Source organism: Acomys russatus, chromosome 16 (assembly GCF_903995435.1).
Source record: "Acomys russatus chromosome 16, mAcoRus1.1, whole genome shotgun sequence".
NCBI lineage: Eukaryota > Metazoa > Chordata > Mammalia > Rodentia > Muridae > Acomys > Acomys russatus.
Window position 1 is genome coordinate 44,295,238 of NC_067152.1, and position 25,772 is coordinate 44,321,009.

At 53.0% G+C, this 25,772-nt stretch overlaps 1 protein-coding gene across 6 annotated transcripts in view; it reads right to left on the reverse strand.

Moving 5' to 3' along the window:
- Positions 1 to 25,772, reverse strand: part of Rbfox3 (RNA binding fox-1 homolog 3) — a 307,520-nt gene that overhangs the window by 94,919 nt on the left and 186,829 nt on the right. For 5 of the 6 annotated variants that reach the window (XM_051159168.1, XM_051159163.1, XM_051159165.1 and 2 more), the window contains exon 3: positions 18,788 to 18,827. The exons of the other annotated variant lie outside the window; for it this stretch is intronic. The gene's annotated coding sequence lies outside the window, so the exon portion shown is untranslated. The remainder of the gene's footprint in view (positions 1 to 18,787; positions 18,828 to 25,772) is intronic. 6 annotated transcript variants of the gene reach the window in all.

Below are 25,772 nucleotides of genomic sequence, written 5' to 3' on the forward strand. Positions count from 1 at the left end.
GCTGATGTGGGCTGTCCCCTTACAGCCTCTGTGGTATGCTGGATGTGACACATGGGTCCTTTCCTTCTCCTCCTCCACCCCTTATTTCTCCTCCTCGCCCCCTTCTCCTCCTGCCTGCATGTAGAAACTGACAGAGCCTGTCCTCTCTCAGCCCTATGAGGCTGTGGCTCTCTATAGTACAGGAGCAGACCTATGAATGTTGCAGGCCCAGGGGTATATCCTCACTCAGCGGGCCGGACAAACACCTGCTTGAGCACCAGTGTGTTCACACAGTAATTCCCAGGGCTCCCGATGGCCCCGTGTCCTCTGCCATTCACCAGCGCAGCCGCACTTGACTTGGTTTTCCTCACCAGTCTTCCCCACCCCCGGTCCCCCCGACACCTCTTCCCTTCCAGCCCTCATCTTAAGCTTCTCTTTGGGGAAAATTCCAGACCAGGGCAGCCAAGACTTGAAACTGGATTTCCTATGCCGAGGGAGAAAACTATCCCACGAGCTTCCTCTCCTTGCCTGCCTTTCTAATCATATTTATTAACCATCTTGAATGTTTCTTGGGTTAAAGGTACTTCTGCGTAATAGCATAATTAGCAGGTGCTTCTGAATTTAGAAAACAGGAAGAGCCAAGGGTCATCACCCAAGTGCCAGCCATTTTGTTGGACTCAAGGGTCTGCAATTAACAGGAACCCACGGTCCTTCCCACGTGGCGGCGTGCCTGCACTCACTGCAGGTTCTCGGGCCTCAGGCGTCCCTCTGTTCAGCATCTGATCAATGGCCTGGGGCCGGATTCAGGAGCTCAGATAGCCCAGGGCCAGACATCGTTCACCAGTCTAGGGATGTTCCACCTCCACTCAGGCCTGGACCCTGCACAGAACAAATATCCCTTCCCAGGCCATTCCCCGCGGCCACCGCAGAACTGAGTCCTTGGGCAAATGAGTTGTACTGTCACCGCTGGTCACAGTGTCCAAGTCAGGATGTGGAAAGAAAGAGGCTTTCTATCTCAGAATCCCAAATCCTCAGCTCCCTCCCAGCCACGGTCTCTGAGCCCTTGCCTTCATGGGAAAACTCCCTTTGACTACTGGGACGCTCCAAGGAATGCTCCCCCTCCATCCCCGACACCGGCTCACTCACCCCTTGCTCTTTCTCCTCACCCATCCTCAGCTGCTTCCATGGCATCTGGTCTTACCCAGGATGCACTAGCATGTATTTACTTAGTTATGCGAAGGGATGGTCTTTAATTCAGTCACACCATATATGAGTGTCCTGACTCTGTTTGGAGACATCATAGACTACAAATCTGAGTATGTGAGACCATCGGCCTTCCTGGGCCGGGAGGAAGGTGACCCATCTCTGGACAGGTCTTGGCATGTCGTCTCCTTATTCTCGCCTCACTCCCTGTTCCTTTCCATCTCCACAGGGACAACTTTGTTTATCATTGAAAAGTGTCCAAGCCCTCAGTCGGGATAACCTTGGCCCTTGGCACTGGCTCTCCAGCTGCCTGCTCTACTCCGTGAGCCTCAAGGCCCCAGCATGGAACGGAGGCTCTCAGCCCTTCCTTTGTGTCCAGGCCATCTTTGGCACACACGTCAGGCCAGGTCACGCCTGCTGAGGGCCCCAAGACCCTGACAACCTGGAAGCAGAGTGGATGAGAAAGTCATTGACTTGCTGGTTTCCTCCTCTCTTGGGACAATTTTCAGCTTCCGGCTGGTTCCTTCAGGTAATATATTTGAACACTCACTATGCTGTTGGTCTCCTTCTGGAAATGTGGGCACCAATCGGGCCGACCTCAGAAGCCTTAGGTGCAGGCACCTGCCTGGCTGGAGCATGCCCTTTCCTAACAGAGTGGACACCCTGGGGAGGTGATAACACCTGGGCCGAGGCTCTCGGACCCCCAACCATGACCCTCCCTGGAAACATCACTACCTTGCTCCCATCTCTCCAGCCCTGTACCCTGGTTCCTGGTAAGACTCACAAGCCAACCCCTCAGGGGTCATGTCCCTCTGTGGTCCCTCTGTTCGGTCCCCCATGACTGTGCTTGCACACTGCCTCATAACTAGTTACACATAGCTAAATAGTTACTTACTGTCGTTGATTACTGATAAGGTTGGTACCTTATCGGTCTGTAACCTCCCTGGGGACAGGGCTGGATTTTTACTACAGTCACAGTCATGTCTCCAAGGAGATGCCTGCTGAAATCAAACCGAACCCCTACTTGAATGTCCAAACTACTCCAGATTGCAATCCCGCCTCACCACAAGCTGGCCCTACCTGTTTCTCCTCCTTCTCTTTCACTGCCCCATGCCCACTTACCCTCCCCTCTGTGCAGTGCTGGGTCTCTTTCACATTCTCGGTGCCTGACACAAATCTTTGCACACAGTAAGTGCTTGATAAAAAACAATTGGAGACAGCCTCAGGCAGAGGGTGTGAAGCTCACGTCTGCCACGGAAGACCACATCCACCTATCTGTGGGAGGGGCCTTAGTCCAGGGACTAGGTCAAACAAAGGTGTGTCTGCCAGGATAAGGACCCCAGAGCCCAAGGGAAGAGACTGAGTTTAGGCTCCTGGAGAGCAACCGGCAAAAGTATAGGACCCATGAAATGGAGTGTTCCCTCTACCCCACCTCTCTCTCTCTTCCGCCTGAGGACTTGCTCCCCTCTTCCTCTTCCTTTCCCTCCTCCTTTATTCAAATGCTGCACCACTGAGATAAGCCCCCAGCCCTTAGTTAGTGTTTTGACATAGGGTCTCTCGTGATACAGCTCTGGCTGACCTTGAATTCCTGATCACCCCCTTGCCTCAGCCTTCTGGGAATGATGACAGGTGCACACCACCACACCCAGCCTGACTATCCTTTGGCTAATTAAAAACATTTCTCCAACTTTTCCTAGGTAGAGCCCTGGTCTCTACATGCTCACGCTATGGTCTCTGCTTTTCTGTGGCCTCCTCCGATTTTCTCTATCTGTAATTATAGTGTTCTCCTAGCTGTAATCAGCTGTCCTACTTTTCTCTTAATGATAGTTTCAGGTACCTTCAGCAGTGCGGTCTCCCACCCTCAGGTCCAGGCTGCTATGTAAGTAGCTTAACCGTTACCTGGCTGCAGGCTTAAATATCTTAGTACTTTCAGCGTTCTTCCTCTGAATTAGCTCCCAAACTAGCAGTCCCACGAGTAGGATTATGGAGTCAAAGGGTTGCGCTGGCTCTAGCTACGTTCTGCCGGGGTGTCCTTCAAAAAGGTGGGGCCCTACATGGAAGGGCCCGCCAGCTTGTCACTTGTGTACCTTGTGCTTAGGATGGTGGCAGGTCGTGGGCATAGACTGGGGCTCAGCCACAGCTTCCCAACACTGTCAGGGCGCCAGTGTCAGAGGCTGGCCCTCCCTTCCCAGAATCTCATGGCTCAGTCCTGGCTAGCACAGCCAGGGTTGTGGGGAGAAGGTTGGAAAAACAGACCTCCTGGCAGGCAGAGAACACTAACATGGGCATGGGAGGAACAGGGGTTTGAGGTCTAGTAAGGTGGAGGGCTGTCACCTCTGTCACGGGGAGGGACAAAGCCTGAATCATGATACTCCTTCCAGCAATCGCAGCCTGCACTTCTGACCCCCTGCCGACGCCAGCCCTTGCCGCATCTTGCCTACTCACCCTCCAGAACCCGAGCAAGATGCGCCAAGCCGGAACTGCTGACAAGCGGACGGAGGCAGGAAGGTAAACAAAACATTTCTTAACCCCAGCTTCCTCTTACGAGAACTTTCCAGATCATAGCAAGCTGACCCTCACTTCAGCGGAGTAGCTGCCGATGGCTGGTGCTCATCCCAGGGCAGGGGGTATACCTGCCCTTCCTACAGCTCTCAGAGCCCCTGTCTACCACCTAGCCAATAGCATCTCCTTCCCAGAGTCAGGTCCAACAGCTGTGGCTCTAAGTGGTCTAACCTAAGACGCCCAGGCTCTGGCATGTCACTTGTTGGCTGCTCACCTTGCCCCAGATGTCCTGTAGGGGAACATCTGGTAGGAGGAGCCCCTAGTCTTAGGTCACCTCCCTTTAGTCCCAAGAGGGTCTGGATGGCCCTGGCTCCTACAAGCTAGAGTCACCCAAGGCCTCAGAAGACAACCTCACCCCTGCCATCCCTCCCTCTGCCAGCCATGCTGCCTCTGAGGGACTGATCAACACTAAAGCAGTTGGCCCTGCCTCCCCACCCTCACTGGCCCAGGACGAGACAGCAGAGATACCCAGAGTGAAGGGGCAAGACCCCTTTTCCAGAACCATCTTCAGGCCATAGACACCCTTGGGGGGCGGCGCTGATGCCCATTCCTCCACCTGCCAAGCCCCTGGCTTTTCCCTTCCCCCGCTGAACCCGGCTCCTTGCTCTGTCCTAGCTAGATCCTCTTCCTGTGGCACCAGGGCCACTTACTCTGGGGGGTGAAGTCTCACTTCCGGGGCCCGTGCTGTGGTTTTCTGGCCCCATTCCCTCTCCCGACTTGCCCATTTGTCCTTAGCTCCAAAGATTGAGCTCTGAAGCCACCGGACCCTTTCATAAGAAAATTCCTGAACCACAGTCCTTCCCCGAGGGTGTCAGCTGTCTTGTCACAAGGCTTTTTTGTTGTTGTTGTTGTTGTTTTTGTTTTTTGTTTTTGTCTGTACCTGTGAAGTCACCAGTGTTTCCAGTCTAGGGTTGTTTCCCTTTTGGGCAGAATGAGGAAAACAGGTGGTTGTTGGTGGTGGAGATGGGGCGGGGCATTGTCTGTGAAACTTTCAAAGCAACCCCCAGGTGTCCCTACCACTGTCCTAGGAATTAGCAATGGTGTTGCCCAAAGCACAGGCTGGACAGGGGCAGGTCCATGAGGGTATTTCCTGTTGCCAGGGTAGAGTGGGTCAAACAGTGGGTTCTTATGCCTCCAAATGCCTCATGGAACATGTCCCATGCTGTCAATGTACCTTTAGGCTCCAGTGGTGCCAACCTGTCCCCCAAAACTCTCCTCCTGCTATTGCTGTCAGGAGCTGATGACCAAGAGGACCCAGCCCCTGTGGCTAGCCGGCCTCGGTGTCCCCTCCCCGCAGGGCCCAGACCTGCTCATGTGCCCATTGCCTCAGTCCTAAGTCCTAAGTCCTTCCTGTATGCTGCTACCTGACAGAGAGAGCCCACCTGTCCACGTGAATAGGAGGAAAACAGAAACAGTGACGATTTGCCGCCAGCGTGAGCGAACACTTTTGCTTAGCTGTGAAGGTCCTTGCCTTGGCTGGTGAGAAGGCTGGACATAGGGTGGCCAGGAGCAGGAGCGGCTCCCGTCCAAAGGATGCCACCTGTGAGGGATGAAACCAGAAGATGCAGCTGCTGGCTCTGGTCAGGGGAGGCAGGACCACATTGGATAGGGCAAAGAGGCAGGCATCTGGAGGAAGCAGGCTGGGGCTGTGGTAGCTACTAGGGAAGGCGGGGGGCAGTCCAGACCCACGAGGAGAGATTTCCTGGTCTCAGTGGGCGCAGTCAGAGAAGCCCAGGAGATCTGGAGTCGGGGGGGGGCAAACAGGGGCCCCCAGTAAAGTGGCCCCAGGAAACAGCTGCTAAATCTTTATTATCAGGCTCTTAAAATGCAGACAGGATAGTCACATTTAAACAGCTTCCATTACTCCAGGGCAAACTTTAAAAACATAATATTTATGGAGAGCCTCATTCAACTACCCTGTTTGCTCTTTATCTCTCCTGCAATTACTGCTAATTTGGAGGCGCTTTCTGCTGGCCTCTCTGTCCGTTGCCAACACTTCTGCAGCCACCTCCTGCCCACCACCGAAGAGGGTGAAGGTTCTTCACTCCCTTCCCTGTCTGTGGATGGGAGAGGAATACTGCACTCTCACACCAGTGTCCTTTCAGTCCTGGGTCCTAGCTCTCCAGGGTTCCCTGGATGGCTGAAATCCCAGGCCCCAACCTCACCTGAGGCTGAGCAATGTGGAGACTGGGTGGGGGAGCCTTCGTCTGCTCCAGGAGGCATCCCCCATTAACAGCAGAGCTACCTTGGCTCCACTCATGCCCATGACTGGCAGGAGGTGGCTCTAGGAGATATTCTGGTCACATAGCAGGCTCAGGTGCCGGCTAAGAACAGACGGCCATCAGTACTCCACTTCTTTCTCCCTATGTTCTATAGGTTGTGTTAAGCTCCATCCCCATCCTAGGATGATGCTGGGAACACTAAGCCTCCTGCCCTCACAGGCTTTCCCAGTCTAGGTGTGCCACAGCCACAGACCAGAGGCACATGTGGGGACACATGGAGCTCAGAGGATGGTGGGGGCTGGGGGTGGGCTGGGAGGGGTGGGCACCACACATGCTGGAAGTGAGGTTGGAGGGGAGGCTGTTCTGGGCACAGGCTCCTAACAAGCATGTGCCACTGACCTGAGCTGCTATGTGGAGGCTGGAGCTGGACGCTCTGGCCCTTTTCAGCCTCGCTTCCCTATTGCCCAACAGAGAAACCAAGCAGATCCAGCCCACTGCTCTGCTGTTATCCACAGGGAGCCAAGCAAGCACTGGGGACTCAGGACTGAGCCATTGGGCCTCATCCCAGAGTGATGGAGGAAGCTGGGACTGCGCCTTTGAGCAGGTGTAACCCCACAACTGCAGGATGAAGCCTGCAGTATGCAGCCTCCCAGGAGTCCCCTGGCAGCAGGGGCTTCAACTCAGCCAGGGGACAATGTGGCTGCCTGGGTTCTTAGACATATGGTCCAGCCCAAGGGTTAAAGAGAGAATGCAGAGGCTGGCGAGAATGCAAGTTGGAGTGGGGTCAGCGGGCCGCAAACACCTTGAGGACCTAGGGTGGAGGAGGTTTGGTGAGCAGGTGGGAAGGAGAGGCAGGACAGTGTTCCTAAGGGGAGGACAGCCCTGGCCTGAGGCCCCCTAAGGTCCCCAAAGGGAAAGGTGGGGTCTCTGGTGTGTGAGAGCTCAGGTCACCCAGAAGGATCCAGGTGAGCCAGAAAAGCAGAACAGCTACCTCACTGCCAGTCCAGACCTGTTGGTGGCATGGCACTAAGCATGAGACAGTTAGAGCATCCTGCATCCTCACCCAGGCTTCCTGTTGGCACTAAGGTTACTTCACAGATGAGTGACTGAAGGCTCAGGGAGGTCTTGTGACTCAGTGTCATATAGCTGCTGAGTGGCCGAGGAAGATCCTCGTTCAAGCCTGAGGTAGAATGGAACGGTCCACTATCTACACCCAGGCAGTTCCTCCACAATAGTCTTCAGTCTCCTCTCCTTCGTAGAAGCCCTCCTGGGGGAGACTCCAGGTCTCCAAAGATGGAAATGCTCCCAGAGCGTGCAGAGGACTCTCCATGCAGAAGGACTTCCTCGCAAAACACCGGGACTTCTGTGCCCTCCTGTACCAGATGCCAGGGACTCTCCCTGCACCTATGCCTCACTATGCTGAGCCTCCACTCATCTTTGTGCCCATCACAAACAGGGCAGGAATTAGCCACATCGTCAGCTTTAAAATGGGAACAGCAATGCCTCTCTAATACTCTTGAAAAGTTGCCACCATTGGGAGGAAGACATGGTCGCTAGGTGACCTCAGCCACTGGGAAGCTAGGGATGGCAGAGCTGGTCAGAAGTGGGTGTTACACGGAGTGGCACTGCACTGATACGCTGCCAGGATTCATTCCATCCATCCACCCAAACATCCACCCACCCACCTACACATCCATTCATCCCTCCCTCTCTCCAACCACAAAACTCATCCATCCATCTTCCCACCAACCTATCCATCCACTCACCCATCCCTCCATCCACCCACCCATCCCTCCATCCATCCACTCATCCCACCATCCATTCACCCATCCATCCATCCACCAACCTACACATCCACCACCCATCCCTTCATCCATCCACCCACCCATCCCTCCATCCACCCACCCATCCCTTCATCCATCCACCGACCTATCCATCCATCTGTCTGTCCATCCATCCATCCATCTGTCATCCATTCTTTTCAGTATTTGAGGTTCCTGGAGCCCTATCCAAGTGGAGACACAATATGGCAGCAAGCACAAGAGCTGGATGAGACCTAGTCACAGTCATCTGGGGCTCTCGGGAGGGAGGAGGGAATGGAGAAGTGATGGTGATAGTCAGGAGAACTTCTGTCTGGGAACCCTTTGACCCTGGCACCCCTGCATGCACTGGGCTTTGAGGAGCTAGAACAGACTCTGTGAGGCTCACCTGGGTAGGAATATACACTCTGCTCTCCCTTATTTCAACCCCAGACCTGCCCAGAGCAGAGAAAGCAACAAGGCCAGTCATGCTTGGTACCTACCCAAAAATACACTATCATTTCAGAACCCTGGATCCTGGAGAGGTCGGAAGAAGAGACCCAACCAGGGGAAGGGTGGTGAGGCAGGTTAGTGGTGGGGGCTCCAACTCTCTCTGCACGCGGCTTTGCTGTCCCCTGCAGCTGTTTTAGGAAGCCCAGGTCCTGGTCAGTGTTTCTGGTCCCCTCTTCCTTTTCTGCAGCTCAGCCTCATTCTCCGTCCCCAGGCTGTGGAGCTTTGAGCCTGTTCCAGGCTCACTATCAAGTCATTGAAGGTCCTGCCTGATTTTGCCCATGCTGTTCAGAGCTGAGCTACAGCATGGCTCAGCTCCAAGCTTGACAAATGGCAGACCCCGGGGAAGGAGCTGGTAGGAGGGGGCAGAGGAGGCTCCCACACTGGGAGATCTTGAGGATTCTGAAATGGGGACTGGCTGGGAGGAGACTTTATTTGAGGTTAGGCAGTGTGGAGAAAGGGGTGGCTGCTTGTGCTCTGGAGAGCTTTTTCTTGGTGGAGGCTGTCTGCATGCAGAAGTTACTCCAAACTCTGGGATAAGCTCCCCACAGCTCTCTAGAAAACTGCCTCGTGAAGGGGAAGCATCTGTCAAGGCGAGAATCAAGTATCTTTTCTAAAGATCTGCACCTTGCAGGCACACCTGGAAGTCCCAGAGACATACCTATACATAACTTTATGCATACCCGCACACACACACACACACACACACACACACACACACACACACACAGTCCCTGCATGTGGCTTCATGCACATCTGTATACACACACACACACACACACACACACACACAGTCCCTGCATGTGGCTTCATGCACATCTGTATACACACACATACACAGTCCCTGCATGTGGCTTCATGCACATCTGCACACACACACACACACACACACACACACACACACACAGTCCCTGCACGTGGCTTCATGCACACTTGCACATACACAGAGTCCCTGCATGTGGCTTCATGCACACACACAGCACCTACACACAGCTTCATGCACACCTACATGTACACAGCTCCTGTAGATGGCTTCATGTACATGTATACATATAGTCTCTGCATGTGGCTTCATGCACATCTGCACACACACACACACACACACACACACACACACCACATACACACAGTCCCTGAATGTGGCCTCATGCACACCTGCGCGTGCACACACACACACACACACACACACACAGAGTCCCTGCATGTGGCTTCATGCACACACACAGCACCTACACACAGCTTCATGCACACCTACATGTACACAGCTCCTGTAGATGGCTTCATGTACATGTATACATATAGTCTCTGCATGTGGCTTCATGCACATCTGCACACACACACACACACACACACACACACACCACATACACACAGTCCCTGAATGTGGCCTCATGCACACCTGCGCGTGCACACACACACACACACACACACACATACACACAGAGTTTCTGCATGTGGCTTCATGCACATCTGCACACACACACACACACAAAGCCCCTGCAACACCTGTACAACACAGTCCCTGAATGTGGCCTCATGCACACCTGCTCGTGCACGCGCACACACACACACACACACAGAGTTTCTGCATGTGGCTTCATGCACATCTGCACACACACACACAAAGCCCCTGCAACACCTGTACAACACAGTCCCTGAATGTGGCCTCATGCACACCTGCGCGCGCACGCGCACACACACACACACACACACACACACACACACAGAGTCTCTGCATGTGGCTTCATGCACATCTGCACACACACACACACACAAAAAGCCCCTGCAACACCTGTACAACACAGTCCCTGAATGTGGCCTCATGCACACCTGCGCGCGCACGCACACACACACACACACACACATACACACAGAGTTTCTGCATGTGGCTTCATGCACATCTGCACACACACACACACACAAAAAGCCCCTGCAACACCTGTACAACACAGTCCCTGAATGTGGCCTCATGCACACCGGCGCGTGCACGCGCACACACACACACGCGCACACACACAGAGTCCCTGCATGTGGCTTCATGCACATCAGCACACACACACACAAAGCCCCTGCAACACCTGTACAACACAGTCCCTGAATGTGGCCTCATGCACACCTGCTCATGCACGCGCACACACACACACGCACACACACACAGAGTCCCTGCATGTGGCTTCATGCACATCAGCACACACAGCCCCTGTATACAGCTACATGCACACCTACGTGTGCACAGTCCCTGCAGGTGGCTCCATGCACACACACAGACACAGTCCTTTCAGATGGCTTTATGAACTCCTGCACACACACACAGTCCATGCAGGTAGCTCCTTGCACACTTGCATACACACAGAGTCCCTATGTGTGGCTTTATGCACACTGTCACATACACAGCACCTGCCCATGACTTCATGAACATGTGCACACACATAGTCCCTACAGGTGACTTCATGCACACCTGTACAACACAGACCCTGAATGTGACTGCATGCATACTTGCATATGAACAGCACCTGCATATGCACATATGCACAAAGGCACTGATCCCTCCCTCACGCACTCAGCTACAATACCACCTACATGCAATTTCATACACACCTACATACTTACCCCACCCTAAACACAAACTAAAATGGGCCACACATTGGTGTTAATCACTCAGAGCAGGCTACTCCCTTACCTGCTATGGCTAGTGACTGAGGGACCCCCCACCAGAGCCCTAACAAGTGGGCCAGGCAATGCTGCTGCTTGGCACAAATTCAATCCACAGCCTTTCAGATGGTGGTGTAAGAGTGGGGGAGGGTCACAGCCTTGTTCAGAAGGCTGTCAGCTATGAATAAATAATGTTAGGGAGGGGAAGACAGGAGGATGCGCCCTTCATTGGGGGCATTCTAGAGAGGAAAACTCAGGCCTGTCACGACCCCCCTGGACCACAGACATGCTCCGAGCTCAGCTGGTATGCCGCAGTGCCCCTCTAGCACGGCAATAAAGCACACAGAGCTCTCAATAATTCAGCAGCCAGAGAGGAATGTGGGCAGGTGGATACACCTTAGCAGAGGGTAGGATGGGGTACACCGCCCTGTGCCCTGCCAGCACTGTCTGAGTCCTGATTTAAAGTGGCGGGCAGATCCTTTCTCTCCCAGCAAGTACCATATGGCAGCCACCGAGGTGTGACCTGCTCTCACAAGCCTGGAGCCACCCTGTCCCTCCCCTCCCCTTCCAGCATGATAGAATTCCTATACAGCTCCCACCCCCAGCTAAGGCCTGAGGATGGGAGAGATACCTCCCTTTTGTAGTCTAACCCTTGTACCTACCCACACCCCTACTGATTGTACCTCAGACTGGAGCCTCCCTTCTACAGCCTGCTCCCAGTGGCCCAGGGCAAGTCTCCGGTTGCTAAGTCCTGCCCTGCTCCGGGTAGCCTAGTCAGTTCCCTTGCTGTGCACGGGAGTCTCCATCTCGTTTGTATTCTGGGCTGTGAGTCACACACACACACACACACACACACACCCCGCCCTGCCCCAAGCCCTTGGATGCACTCTAAGTGAGCCCCCCCATCAGACGAATGAGGCTAAACTCACCCCCATACATGCCATCCAAAGAAAGCCTGTGTGGGGCTCAGGTGACCCAATACAGAGCTTACTTGCACACAACTGGCTTACCTCGGAATTGTAAGCCATGCCCAGGTGGGGGGATGGTATCTGGTACCACAAATTGGGCTGAATTTTCCACAACGAGCCCCAAATCTTCCTACAGTGTTCATCCAAGTAGTAGTTTTGGACCCTTGTGCCGCATTTTATATCTGTTCTTATCACGTTTTGTGAAATTTCATCTCAGCTTCCTCTCATGTCCACGAAATGTTTACACAGTCACTGACGTGAGTGGATAGGGCTGGGAGCAGAGCCTTTGGATCAAAGACACCCCAGGAGCCAGCCTGTTGCCGCTCAGATCACATCCAGCCTCAGCACCCTCAGTGAACCGCTGCAGGGCTCTGTGGGATCAACTTCCACTCTGTGGAGTCAGCATCCCTCCGCCTCAGGTCCCTCCCAGGCAGCACTGATGTGCAGCACTGTGGTGGTTATGGGACTTCCTTGCCACTGATGGTACTGTGTGTGCTTGGCTGGTCACCCATGCTGCTTGCTGCCCCTGTACCCTAAATCTGCCATGAGAAAGGTGGGTGTGCTCATAAGCTCCTGCCTCCACCAACCTCTCCACCAAATATTCAAGCTGTAAGCTTGCCGCGCAGAGCCCGGAGCCCTGTAAGGCCGAGGAGTCTGTCCCAGAAAGAAAGATCTTCCGTAGTGCTCCCCAAATACAGCTGTGGGATGAGGAGTGGCATGACCTGGGGTTCACTGAGTCCTTTTCCCAGATCAGGCATTCCCTGTAGGTATCTGTTGAGCACAAGCCGTGAGCTGGCACCGTCCTGACTGGCAACCAGTGCCACTCATACAGATGAAAGTTCCTGTCCTCTTGGGTGTCGCCCTCTACTGGGACCTCCCTCGGTGGTGACATCAGCACCACGGAGGCCCTAAAACATACAACGGCACTGTCTTATCTTAGTTCATGGAAGGTCTGCAAAGCAGGTGCCATCATCCAGCCAGAGACTGGGCCCAGTTGTATGTTTTAGGGCCTCCATGGCTGGATGACGATGCGCCTGCTTTGTAAACCTTCCATGAACTAAGATAAGACAGGAGACATTGTATGGAAGGCTGCAGGAGGCACAGGGACAAGCTAGCAGGCTGGCAGGGGCTCATAACTTCTTGCCTTTCCCTTCACAGAGCAGGCGGGCAGCTGCGAGAGAGTGGCGTCCTGGTATCCTGCTCCTGCACCGTGACCCACCCACAGCTCCCGACCGTTATCAATTACTCTGCCCGAGCAGAGCGCGCCCTGACAAGCCTAGGCTCCGACTGTAATTAATACTCCGGGGAGAACACAGGCTGGTTTTCGAGCCCTCCACACATCTGCACAGCCTTGTCCTCCTGTTACCGGCCCCCCCCCCAACCCCATCCTGCCTCTCATGTTACAGCTCTGCTCCTTGCATGGATGGCACAGACTTCCCAGCTGGGGACCTGCAGGAAGTGGTGTGTGGGTGACATGAGGGACCCTCTCCATGTTCTGTGGTGCAGAACTGCGGGGCTGGGAGCTGATTTTTTTCCCAGCCAGAAGTATCCAAAGTGTATCAGTGATATGGTGAGATGTGGGTGGGGCGCCACCCACATATTTGGAGATCATATACCAAACTCTCTCTCTCTCTCTCTCTCTCTCTCTCTCTCTCTCTCTCTCTCTCTCTCTCTCTCTCTCTCTCTCTCTCTCTCTCTCTCTGTGTGTGTGTGTGTGTGTGTGTCTGTCTGTCTGTCTGTCTGTCTCTGTCTCTCTCTCACACACACACACACCTTACAAAGACCTGATGACATCCGACTGATATGATTCCAACCAGCTGAAGCCTTGTGTCCCTGGAGGTGGACAGAGAACAGACTGAGCCATGGAGATACCTCTCAAAGGGGCAGGGGCCCACGATGAGCAAGAAGGCTGAGCCCTCTGAATCCTTCTGGCTCATTGGCTCCCTCTATGCTGGTGCAGGACGTAGAAACCCCAGCCAAGAAGTCCACAATCACCACTGCTCAGGGCCGTGAAGGGAAGCATAGGCAGGCTGGAGCTGGCTGAAACTGGATGAAGATGCTGTGTCCAGAGAAAGTCAAGAGGAAGGTGTCAACCTCAGCCAGCTCAGATGAGGCCAGTGTGGGGACCTGTATGTGGAAGACTGGGTGCTTAGCCTCCGATATACCCTACTCAGTGAATGTTTGGGGGAGGGGGTTGGAGTTGAGAAGGGGGCGAGGGGGGGGGGCGGAGGGTTGCTGACCATGGCGTTCTTCTATTTCCTCTCCTCCACTCCCCTCCCCTCTCCTTATCCTTCACAAATAATATTTTCCCCAAGAAGACATCACACAACATGCCCTTTGCGAGGTCTCGCCTCTTTTGTGCCCCAGTGCAGCGTCTCCCATTGCTACTCTCGCAGTGAAGAAAGCAGACGTGTTGGCTTCCGCTTTGGAGCCTCGAGCCCCAAGCCTCCAAGTGCTCTGACAGAACACAGTCTGTCTTTTCAGGCTCCCTCACTCCTCGCACCCCAGAGGCCATGGAGACCAGGACAGGCACATGTCTGGCATCCCTGGGACTACACATGTGCACATGTATACGTGTGCACCCTCCAAAAGGTCACATGATCACTTCACAGGTAGACCCAAGTGTGAGGAGAAAACCTTCCATTTCTAGGCAAAGTGGATTGCCAAGGATGCTTGAGGCCTCCTGGATGAAACAGTAACCAACCAAAGATCAGTCTTCAGCTATGAAGAGTGAGTATGGGAGTGAGGGGACCAAGAAGGGGAGACTCTGGATCCCCACTGTCCTAAGAGGGTTTTAAGCCCATGGTGCAGGGGCCCCGAGTAGAGTACAGCACATGGGCTGAGGGAACAGCCGTGAGTTAGGCAGCAAGGTGCCTGAAGTTGCAGGACAGGAGCTCTATAAGGACGGCGCTGGTTAGAGGGGGGGCCCTAGAGACTGGCTCCATCTAGCACCCAACCAAGACTCCCCAGGCTGAGGCGAGAACCGCTCGAGGGTGTCTGGCATTCTTGTGGGGCCGGAGCAGTCGGTAGGGCACCTTATAGTTCCCGAGGCCCTAATAGCAGGGTTAGGGTTAGAGCCAGAATGAGCTCTGAGCCACTGACAATCTGAAAATAAGAACTGCAGGGGTCAAGGGTCAAGTCATCTCCTAGTAACTTAACTGCACCCAGAACAAGGCTCAGGGATATGTGCAGGCGTGTGCTGCGGTGACTCAGATGGCAGCACTGGATTCTTTATACCCACCTCCCAAGGAGGTAAACTGTCCAATTAAAAAAAAAAACAAACAAACCAAAAAACAAAACCAGGTGTGGGATGGACAGATGGCTCAGCAGTTGCTTCTAGCACTCACATAACAACCTACAACTGTCTATAACTCCAGTTCTAGGGCATCTGATGCCCTCTTTTGGCCTTCATGGGTACCAGGTACATATGTGGTGCACAGACATACGTGCAGGTAAAACACCTGTAGACACAAAATAAAGTTCATCTGAAAAATTACCAGGTATGAAGAGGCAGAGAAAAGTCCCTGAGATGAGGAAAGGCTGGAGCCGACGCCGTCATTGGGTCAGCTGATGACGACACGAAAGCAGGTTTTACGTACTGTGTGCCATGTTCTTGAAAGTTAGCCAGGTCGAGGAGTTATTTTTTAAAACCCACAGTAACTTTAGTCCTAAAAGCTGTAAGATCTGAGAGGACCTCCTCCACGGCAGAGGGAGGGAGCCAGTTCCCACACTTGTCCTCCATACACAAGCTATGGCATGTGTGCCAGCCTCACCCCAAACGAACGAAAGTAATTAAATGTTAAAATAGTTCAGGGCTGGAGAGATGGCTCAGTGGTCAAGAGCACTTGCTGTTCTTACAGAGGGAAGGGCAGAGGTCAGTTGTTGGCTCCTAAATTGGGCGGATCACAACCACCTGTTACCCTAGCTCCAGGGGCTCCGACACACTCTCCTGGCATCTGAAGGTGCTTGAGGACATGCGGCACACACTCGCACACATATACATATACATAAAAATAGTAGCCAGAGAAGAAAGATACACTATATGCCGAGGGAATGGTGTGATCACGGTACACTGGAAACGCTGCAAACAGAAGACCCTGAGAAGCAGCGGCCATGAATGCTGTACTTAGCTACAACAGAGATGAATACAGCTTTTAAAATTGTTAGGCAGGCTCACACAAGGGCATTTTCTTGCAAATATACAATATTCTTTGAATATAATCCTCCCTATGCCCTCTTATTCTACCACACCCCATTATCCCCTTTACTTACTTTTTTAAATTTAATATTAATTTATTTATAGCTATTTATTTGCTGCTGGGTACAGGGGCGCATGTCTTTAATCCTAGCACTTGAGAGGCAGAAGTAGGCAGATCTTTGTGAGTTCTAGGATAGCCAAGGCTACACAGCGAGATCCTATCTCAAAAAAAAAAAAAAAAAAAAGTTATTATCACATTTGTATGTGTGTGAGGTCAGAGGTCAAGTGAGGTCAGAAGTCAACTTGCAGGATCTGGTTCTCTCCTACCATGTGGGTCCTGGGGACGGAACTCAGACCGTCAGGCTTTGTGGCGGTGCTTGTACCCACTGAGCCATCTGGTGGGCTCTTACTTTCACATCACTGGTACATACATGATTTAATATTCAGATACAACATAGGACTCACAAGTAAAAGGAAACATAGCACAGCTGTCTTTCTGGGCCTGACTTAATTTGCTTAATATGAACGACTATTTCCGCAACTCTTTGTTTGTTGAGACAGGGTCTCACTACACAGCTCAGTCTGGACTTGAATATGTGCTATCCTCCTGCCTCAGCCTCCTAGGTGCTGAGATTACAGGCCTGTGCCACCAGGGCTGGTGTCAACACAACTTTGAAAAAGAACCAAGAGCCGCAACGGGACTTGAACTGTCCACTTTGAGGAGGGCGGCGGTCCACTCCACACACAGCGTGTGTGGCTGCATGAAGGCCACCTTCCACATGGGACTTCCCCTCCATGCAGCAGGACTCACGTGGGGACCAGGGATATCTTGGGGGCAAACGCAGCACAAAAGACGTTATAAGTTCACCCTAGTTAGGAACACACGATGTTCCTGAACCTGACGGAACCGCTCTTGACTCTGACATCCGAGGCCCTTGACACATGCCATCTGCTGAGCTTGAATGTGCCCTCATGTGGAAATTAGTTACTATATTAACAGCGTTAAGAAGCGATTAGAGCATAAAGGCTCCACTGTCCGGGGTGCGGAACTGGCAGCATTCTAAAAGGGGGAGTTGCGGGGCAGCAAAGATGGCTCAGTGGGTTAAGCTGCACAAACCGGAGGACCCGAGTTTGGATCCCCTCAGTATGCACATAAAAGCAGGGTGTGGTGGCCCATGACTCTATTCCCTGTGCTGGGGTGTATGTGGGAGGGGCAGATTTCTAGGACATGATGACCAGCCAACCTAGCCAATCGGCGAGCACCAGGTTTAGTGAGGGACTATCTTAAGGAAGTAGAGAAAGACAGTCCAAGACACTGATGTTGACCTCTGACCTCCACATGTGTGCTCAGGGGTGTGTGGGCTTGCATGCACACATGCTTACATATGTATAACACACACAAACATGTCCCAAACCCCAAACCCGCCTTTCCTCTCCTGCCTTCTGACACATGTTAACACAACAGCAATGTCCTCACAGGATGTTGGCGTCTAGGCACTGGATGGCCACCAGGACTGTGAACTGCTAAGTTTGTCTCTTGGGGGGAAAAAGATTTATGTATTTTTATTTTATGTGTATGAGTGCTGCCTGTGTACCCCATGTTTGCCTGGTGCCTGTGGAAGCCAGTAGAGGGCGCTGGATCTCCTGGAATTGGAGTTGCAGACCTCCCATAGGGTATCTGGGAATTGAACCTGGGTCTTGGGCAAGAACAGGTGCTTTTAATTACTCAGCCACCTCCCCAGAACCCTCCCCCTCTTATGAGACAGGGCCTCATGTAGCCCAGTTTAGCTTTTAACTCATCAAGTGGGTTACAGGTGTGGACCACCACGGGTGGTGTACAGTGCTGGGGATGGAGCCCACCCCCACGCACAACAGCCCCGCTTTACTTTTTATCCTTTTACATAGCCCAGCACCACTGGGCTCAGACTCAACCCCAGACCCAGAAAGCCCCGCTTCAGGTACGCCCCAGGCTGCCAAGTCAAAAGTCTGCTTTCCTTCACAACCAGTCTCCAGCCTTTAGACAAGCGTCCCTCCCCCAGTCCAAGCAAAACGAAACTTTTTTTTTTTTTTTTTTTTTTTTTTTGGTGACTCCAGGAAGGGGAGGAGCTGCGGGTGGAAAGTGAGCCAAGAAGAGCACCAGGTGAAAGGCAGCCTCTCACGGTGTCCAGACTCCCTGTGAGAGCTAGCACCAGGAACGGAGCTGGTTTCCATAGCTCCCAGCTCCAGGAGACCTGGCCAGGGGGAGGACTCAGATCACACTGGCCCAAGCAAGCCCAGGGCAGCGGGATCTAAGACTGTGCTGCCCCAGGATAGGTGGACACACACTGAGTAATGGGGGCGGAGTCGTAGTGCAGAGGGCGGGGTGGAGAGTGTTAGGGGGCGGAACCAGGAAGGAACAGACGCTGTTTCTGGGGGCAGGTTCGGGTTGCCTAAGAACAGGCTCCGTGGGCCATTGTACAGCGCTTTTAGGCTTCTCTGCGCTTGAGCCTTCTTCCTCGCAAAATCCAAACCCATCTCCTGGGCGACGAGTGAGGAGATGTCAAAACTTCCCCGGCAGCCCACAACTTTTCCCTCCCTTCCAGCCAGTGGGAGAGCCCAGCAATTCCTGGTGCTCACCACCAGCAGCTCCTGAGATGTTCAACATGCTCATATCTGTCAAAAACCATTCAGGAAGAAAAGAGAAAGTCTTTATACCTTTTATTCAGCCAATTTTCCCGGAGGCGCTCTGGGCTCTCTAAGAAAAGAGAAAGAGAAAGCAGAGAGAATCGCAATCAGCCTGGCCCTTATGCATCTGGAAGCCGAGTGCTTCCGGCTACGGGGGAGGGGGAGGGGAGAGAGGGGAGGGGAGGGGTGAAGGGGGAGGGGGAGGGGGAAGGGGGAGGCGGAACTGCCCTTTTCGGGAGGAGGAAGCCTGTCCAGGTGAGAAGGGTTGGGCCTTACTTCAAGCTTGGCTGGGAGTCAAGGCATCATTTAACAAAGATGGAGGGAACCAACCAGGGACTTCATCTGCCCTTCCTAAACTTATGATCCCTGAGACCCTGGGACATTTCTCTGTTTTTCCTCCCCCCCCCCTTTGGCCAGCAACCCTGAAGACACCCACAAAAGGTGCACTCTGTGGATGGTTGAACGGGATACTGATGCCTAGCGTGGGCTTCTATTGCTGCAAGGCAGCCGGTATGAGCCACTGAGGAGGCAAGTAACGGTGTCCCCATGTGAGAGCATCTTATGCAAATTAATTCTAGTACCTATTAAAGGAAAGGCAGCTAATGCCGCCATATCCGTGATCCAGAAGCAACTATTGTGTGCTGTTTGAAGTTAGGCACAGCTTCTGGTAGCGTCCGTCAGCAGGAGTGATTCGGAGCTGAGATCAGACCTCCAGGTACCATGTTTGTTCACACTGCCATGCGTGGACCTGTAGCCACATAATTCACAGTGTGTGTGTGTGTGTGTGTGTGTGTGTGTGTGTGTGTGTACACTATGTGCGCTTTGCTGCTAAATGTGATTTTTCTTGTTTAATTTTGCGAAGTCTCAGACTTCTCTGTGCACAGTTCTGGAACACTTTTGAGCACAGTCATGTACACACAGCAGTTGCGTCTCAGCTATTTCTCAAAGCACAGGTGAGGGCACCAGAGCACCCATGGCGTCACACCGCCACCTCCACTACCTGCTTCCGGAATGTTCCCGTCTCTTCCTAAAGCCCATGCTCTGTTTTTGTTTTTAATTTCTTGTGTACGTGTACTGGTGCTCTGCCCACTGATCTGTGTGTACACCACATGTGTGCAGAGCCCTCAGAGGCCAGAGGAGGGTGTCAAATCCTCTGGAACTGGGGTTACAGGCTGCTGTGGGTTGCTTGGTGTGAGCGCTGGGAACAGAATCCTGGTCATCTGCAAAAGAGGGAAGAGCCTGGGGGCTGCAGAGGTTTCCCTGGTCCTAAGGCTCAGGCCAGTTCCCATGTGGTGGCTCCCCACCATCCATAACTACAGTTCTAGGGTACCTGGCATCTTCTGACCTTCTGAGATATGAGGAACGTAAGTGTGCACATGTATACATGCAGGCAAACTGCTCATACACATAAAACAAATGAGAACATTAAAAAGCAGCCAGTGTTCTTTTGCCTACCGAGTCAGCTCTTCAGCCCTTGTGTGTGGGGTTTTTTGTTTTGTTTTGTTTTGTTTTGTTTTTTTAACTTAGCAAGATGAAGCGAAGTCCGCCTGGGCTAAAAGGTAGTTGGACTGGGCATCTTTCCTGAGCTCTAGAAAAATCAGTGTCATTGTCTCCATCTACACTGCCATAAAGAGCAGGTGGCTGTGGGCATTTATTTTACATGGGCATGCCTCATCCAGCCCTCTCTACCGCAGCATGTGGAGGCCCTTTCTTCCCATCCCTACATGAAAAGCCTGAGGTCCAAATTAACACCACGGCAGCCCCTCCCCCACCACACCTGCACCCCTAAGCACTGTGTCCTCTCTTTGGAAGACCAGAAGACGCACCCTTCTCCATGGCAAGCAAGAATGAAAATGGGCTTGGCTGGCTCTCTCCTGGAGTCTGTGTCAATCTCCATGGTAACGGGTCTGGGTGTTCCGTAAGCAGCCCACCTAAGAGCCACAGCCGGATTGGCTGTGGGCCAAAGGGGCAGCTGAACTTGAACTAGGCACAGGAGAGGCCACTGCCCGAGGCGGTCCACCCGAGGAAGATGGCAAAGGCTGCTTTGGTTCTAGAAGTGTTTTCATATCTAAACGATTTGGTGGGGGGCAGGTATGGTGGGAAGGCACTGTCGTTTTGAAACAAGATGGGTAGAATTAGGACTCACACTGATTTTTGTCTCTTTCAGCTTGGGGGCTGGGGCTCAGTGCTGGCTGACTTAATTCATAAGGTCCCTTGTCCTCCCAGATGTGTATGATTTTGCTCCGTTTGCACCAGCCCTGAAGCACAAACATGGCTGGAAGAGAAGGGCCCACTGCCCTGATGGGGGGTGGTCTGAAGACTGACTGACAGGAGGGCTGGGGTACAGGCTGCCTCCTTTCCTGCACCCCTTTCCTTCAGCCAGCATTCCCCTGCACTGGCGCCTGATCCCAGAGAGTTCCTCTGGCCTGGGGATTCCCACTCAGTATGCAGTGCTGGCACAGATGAGCACGGCAAAGCGCCCCACCGTTCCAGTCCTGACCATCCAGTTCGACTCACTCCTCAGGCCCCCCGCAGAACTGGTGAACATGTCACAGGGCTCTTATTTAGACCAAGTCTAAATATTTCACAGTCAACTATTTGGCGCACGCATATGAACCCAGGCCACACTGGGAGGCTTGGAGGCTAGGACCCATCTCCATCTCTTAAAAGCCTCTGCGTTTGGAGAGCAATTGGGATTATTAACAGGGAGGCTGGTGCGCCGAGTGCTTCCACCAAATAGGGCAGCTGGGTTCATTTCCCACACCTCTCCAGACACCATGCTACATAGGTAGAAAGTTGGTCCTATATTGATCTAGTCCCTGAGCCACATGAAGACAGGTCACCCTGGGCCAGAAGCCTTGCTGTGTTAGAATGAATGTGGGATCCACCCTTCTTCCGCCTTGTACTTGGCAGATCCTATCTTTTACCTGTGCATTCTGTCACCTCACCCCTGTCTGCACCACCTGCCTGCTCTTAGGAAGGAGGGGACCAGGGATACTCCCATGCCACCTCCCCAGCTCCCTGATGATGTTCCAATGTGTGAAGTGCTCTCTCTCTCAGCTGTGCTACCAGTGAACGCCACTCTCAGCCTGACATTTATGGTCATTTTAGCCTCAGCAAATCAGGTCCAGCGCCTCCAGGTAAACCAGTTCCCTCTGGGTGAGCCTGGCCAGGCAGGAGGCTCCCAGATAGGCCAACTCTCCAATGAGCTCCCTGTCTGTCCACTAGCCTTTTATCTGCCTCCTCTGCTGGATTGGGGATGTCCCACATGTAGAGGTCATGTCTTAGGGGCTCTGGTGTTTCCGTGGCCTGGCCCAGAGGCTGCTATAGAGGGAAGGGAGGAAGTGGATAATTTGCTGAGTGAGTAACAATGCCTGGACAGGTGGATGAGTATTTGCCTCTGGAGCCAGAGCTGGTCTCCTATGTTGAAAGTGGGATTAGCTCCTTTCAGAAGAGTGTGCATTCCCAGTGAGGGCCGCTTCCCCTCCCCACACCTTTGTCCAGTCTCCAGTGAATGGGTGCCTCCCCTCCCCTTGACTCCATCCAGTCTCCAGTGAGTGGGTGCCTCCCCTCCCCCACCTCCGTCTAGTCTTCAGTGAATGAATACTTGTAGCCCCCATGCAGTCTCCAGCTTCTGCCCACACCCTATACCCCACCCCACCCCCACTCCAGGGCCTTGCCTGAAAATTCTCCTGGATGCCAGCCCTTTCCCCTCTATTTACCACCCACAGGACGCAGCCCCTGGCCTCTCAGAGCCTTTCATCCATCAAGCATTTTGGTTTTTAGAAATTAAGCTGGGACCTGCTTGTACAAGCCTTGGAATGAAAGAACACGGTCTCTATTAGCTAAACCCATTTTTCATATGTTCACACAAAATGACCCACCATATAAAAATCCCTGCAAGTTGCAATGTCCAGGATGCCCACACACAGGCAGCTAGTCTTCCTCCCCAGCTAGGCGCCCATTCGGTGGATGGAGGGTAGGAGTGTGAGGCCTGGGGGCAGACTGTGGTTGGCATGCCTCTGTTTTTCTTTCCCATTTTTCTGTCTTCAGTTTTCTTCCACATGTCAATCTGAAGGGCCATCATTTGAGGCACAAGTGTGGCTCCCAGTCCCCCCTCACCGGACACCAACCCCCTTGCTGTGCTGGAGAAGATTTACACGGTACCCCAAGAGTTACTGCAGTTGGCAGGGAGACCCAGGAACCTTGACTGTCATGGCTGCTCAACAGGCCTCACCCTAATGATCCTGAGCCTTTTTTTTTTTTTTTTTTTTAAAGAAACAAGCTGCCTGGAGGGTACAGAAAGCACTTACAAGCCCTCTTGTGTGGTGCTTCGGATTTTATTAAACGATCCATTTCTGCTTGCTCCCTGAAGGGAACTGGAGGTGAAGGGCGCAATTTAATAAATAAAAAATTAACTGGGGGTGGCTTAAATACAACTTTGGATGGCAGTGATCATGATGGGGGGCATGTTGACTTAAGGCAGTTTTCTTTTCCTTTTGAAGAGAAATTCACCTGTAGATAGTGGAAGCTGGTGAAGGGAGGAGGAGAGCAGAAGGGGAAGGGAAGGATGGGAGGGATAAGGAGAGGAGAGGGGAGGGGAGAGGAGAGGAGAGGAGAGGAGAGGAGAGGGGAGAGGGGAGGGGAGAGGAGAGGAGAGGGGGGAGGGAGAGGAGAGGAGAGGGGGGAGAGGAGGGAGAGAGGAGAGAGAGGAGAGGGGAGGAGATGGAGAGGGAAGGAGAGGGGAGGAGAGTGGAGAGGTGAGAGGAAAGGAGAGAGAGGAGAGGAGAGGAGAGGGGAGAGGAAGGAGATAGACAGGTGGCAGATTGGGAGGATGGAAGGCCCCTCACTTGTGGCCCTGTGCCACTGCCAGGAGCATTGGGAGTTCTTGAAGTTTCTGGCCACCAAAGTCCACTGGGGCCGCATTCAGCTCTGAGCACACTGCTGCTTGCAGGTCTTTAAGAAGGAAGCCCCTTAGGGGAACCCTCAGAGCAGCAAGGGAAGGGTGGACATTCTGTATTTGGGAGCCCGGCCTCCTGTTTCAAGAAGCCTGAGCACAATCCAGTGGCCCCCTAAATTCACATCCAACTCCCCACGGGTCCCTCCAGGCCCCCAGCTTTCCTAGCACAATGAGGCCTGAACAGACACTGCTATGGACCTTGTAACAACAGGACCCATAACAGCACCGGCTGGATGTCACTCAACATGGCGGGACTGTGCCCTTCTGGGACCACCGTACTGATGAAACTGTTATGGGGTGGCTGCCAGTACTGTTCCCAGTTTCTAAATGACAAGTACGAAGCCCCGGCCCATCATCCCAAGCACCACAGGCAGCGTGAGCCGCAGCTTGGTTCCCTGTCATCCAGCAGGCTCACTCTGGGCTGTTTTCTCCGCGTGGGTCTTGCCAATATGGAGCCCACAGCATCAGCTTGTGTGTGGAGGGCAGGCCTCCCTTCCCTGGGAACAGACCCTGACAGTAGTGACAGCTGGTCACTACTGGCTCCAGCTCCGACCCACTGCTGGCCTAGGATGCGAGTGGCCTGAGCACCAAACATTAGCCACAGCAGCCTTTCTGTTGGCAACAACCTGGGCTGTCTTTACTCTGAGCTGGCCCTTCTGCTAGCTTGGGCTCTGCAAGGCCCGTGTACTTTAACCAGTGCCTGCTGTATAGGCCAGACGAGCTGGGTACTGTCAACTCCTCCTGCTGCATACGAGCTTCTAGTGGAAAGATGAGGCCAGTTGGCACCTTGCACCCCCATTTCTCTTTCATATCCACTGAACCAAGCTCAAACCTGTGGATTGAAGGGAGCTCACTGACCTCACTGGCAGTTGGGCGGCAGCTGAGGCGCGCCAACAGTTTCTAAGCTAGACCATGGCTGTCACTGTGGATGTTATGCAGCCTTCACCAACACTGGGCCATTTCAAGTCCACACACAGATGAGATGGATACCAGCCAGCTATGCTGGGCAGGAGAGTGTCTCTCACACATTTCTGTCTCCCCAGAACCTCAGACCGTGACCTTATTTGGAAGTGTGGTCTTTGTAGCTCTAACTGGTTAGGATGATGTTGACTTAGCGTGAGCACCACTGGTGTCTTTACAGGAAGAGGAGGCGACACCCAGACACTTGCATGGAGAGGGAGGTGGAGACAGAGCACCTCGTCCGTCCATGGAGGAAGGGAGGGAGGGAGGGACGGATGCCAATACCACACAGAGGCTGGCAGAGGCTAGGAAGGCTCCTCCTCCAGCCCAACCCCAGCTCTAGAACCTGCCTTTCTTTGCAGCTTCTGGGCCTAGAACTGCGAAATAAAACATGTCTACTATTTAGCCTACTGGTTTCTGCTCATTTATCATGGGCAGCCACACAGAACTCTTCCCTGTGAGCTCCCAGGCAACTCCTTTAGTGTGAAGCTCCAAAGGAGCTTCGTGTTTCGTGTGGAGCAGGGGAGGACACCACAGTAACCAGACGTAGCCTAACCCAAGAGCACCGGGAAAATTCCCTTGAGAAGTATTCTGTGGATTTTTTTTCTTATTATGGAACAAAAACATGTGATGCTTAGTACCTCAGCCATTTTTGAGTGTCTGAAGTCTTCCATACCCGTCACCAGTGCCTCTACAACTTCTTATCTTTTTAACTTGCTCCAAATTGCCTTGTCTGACCTCAGTGGGAAGGGATGCACTTAGTCCTGCTGCAACTTGGTGTGCCAGGCCAGGTTGGTACCCATGGGGAGGAGAGAGGGAGGAGGGGTCATGAGGGCAGGACTGGGAGGGGAGAAGAGAGGGGGCTGCAATCAGGCTGTGAAGTGATCAAATACATAAATAAACAAATAAGTGGAGAAAAGAAAATAAAGGTTGAATTCTATTCTCCGACCCTTGGCTCCTGCTAACTCCCATTTACATTTTACTCTATTCCTCTTTTTAATTACATTTATTTGCTGTGCACATGCACACACACACACACACACACACACACACACACACACACACACACACTCATGCCTGGGCAGCCGTGTGCCA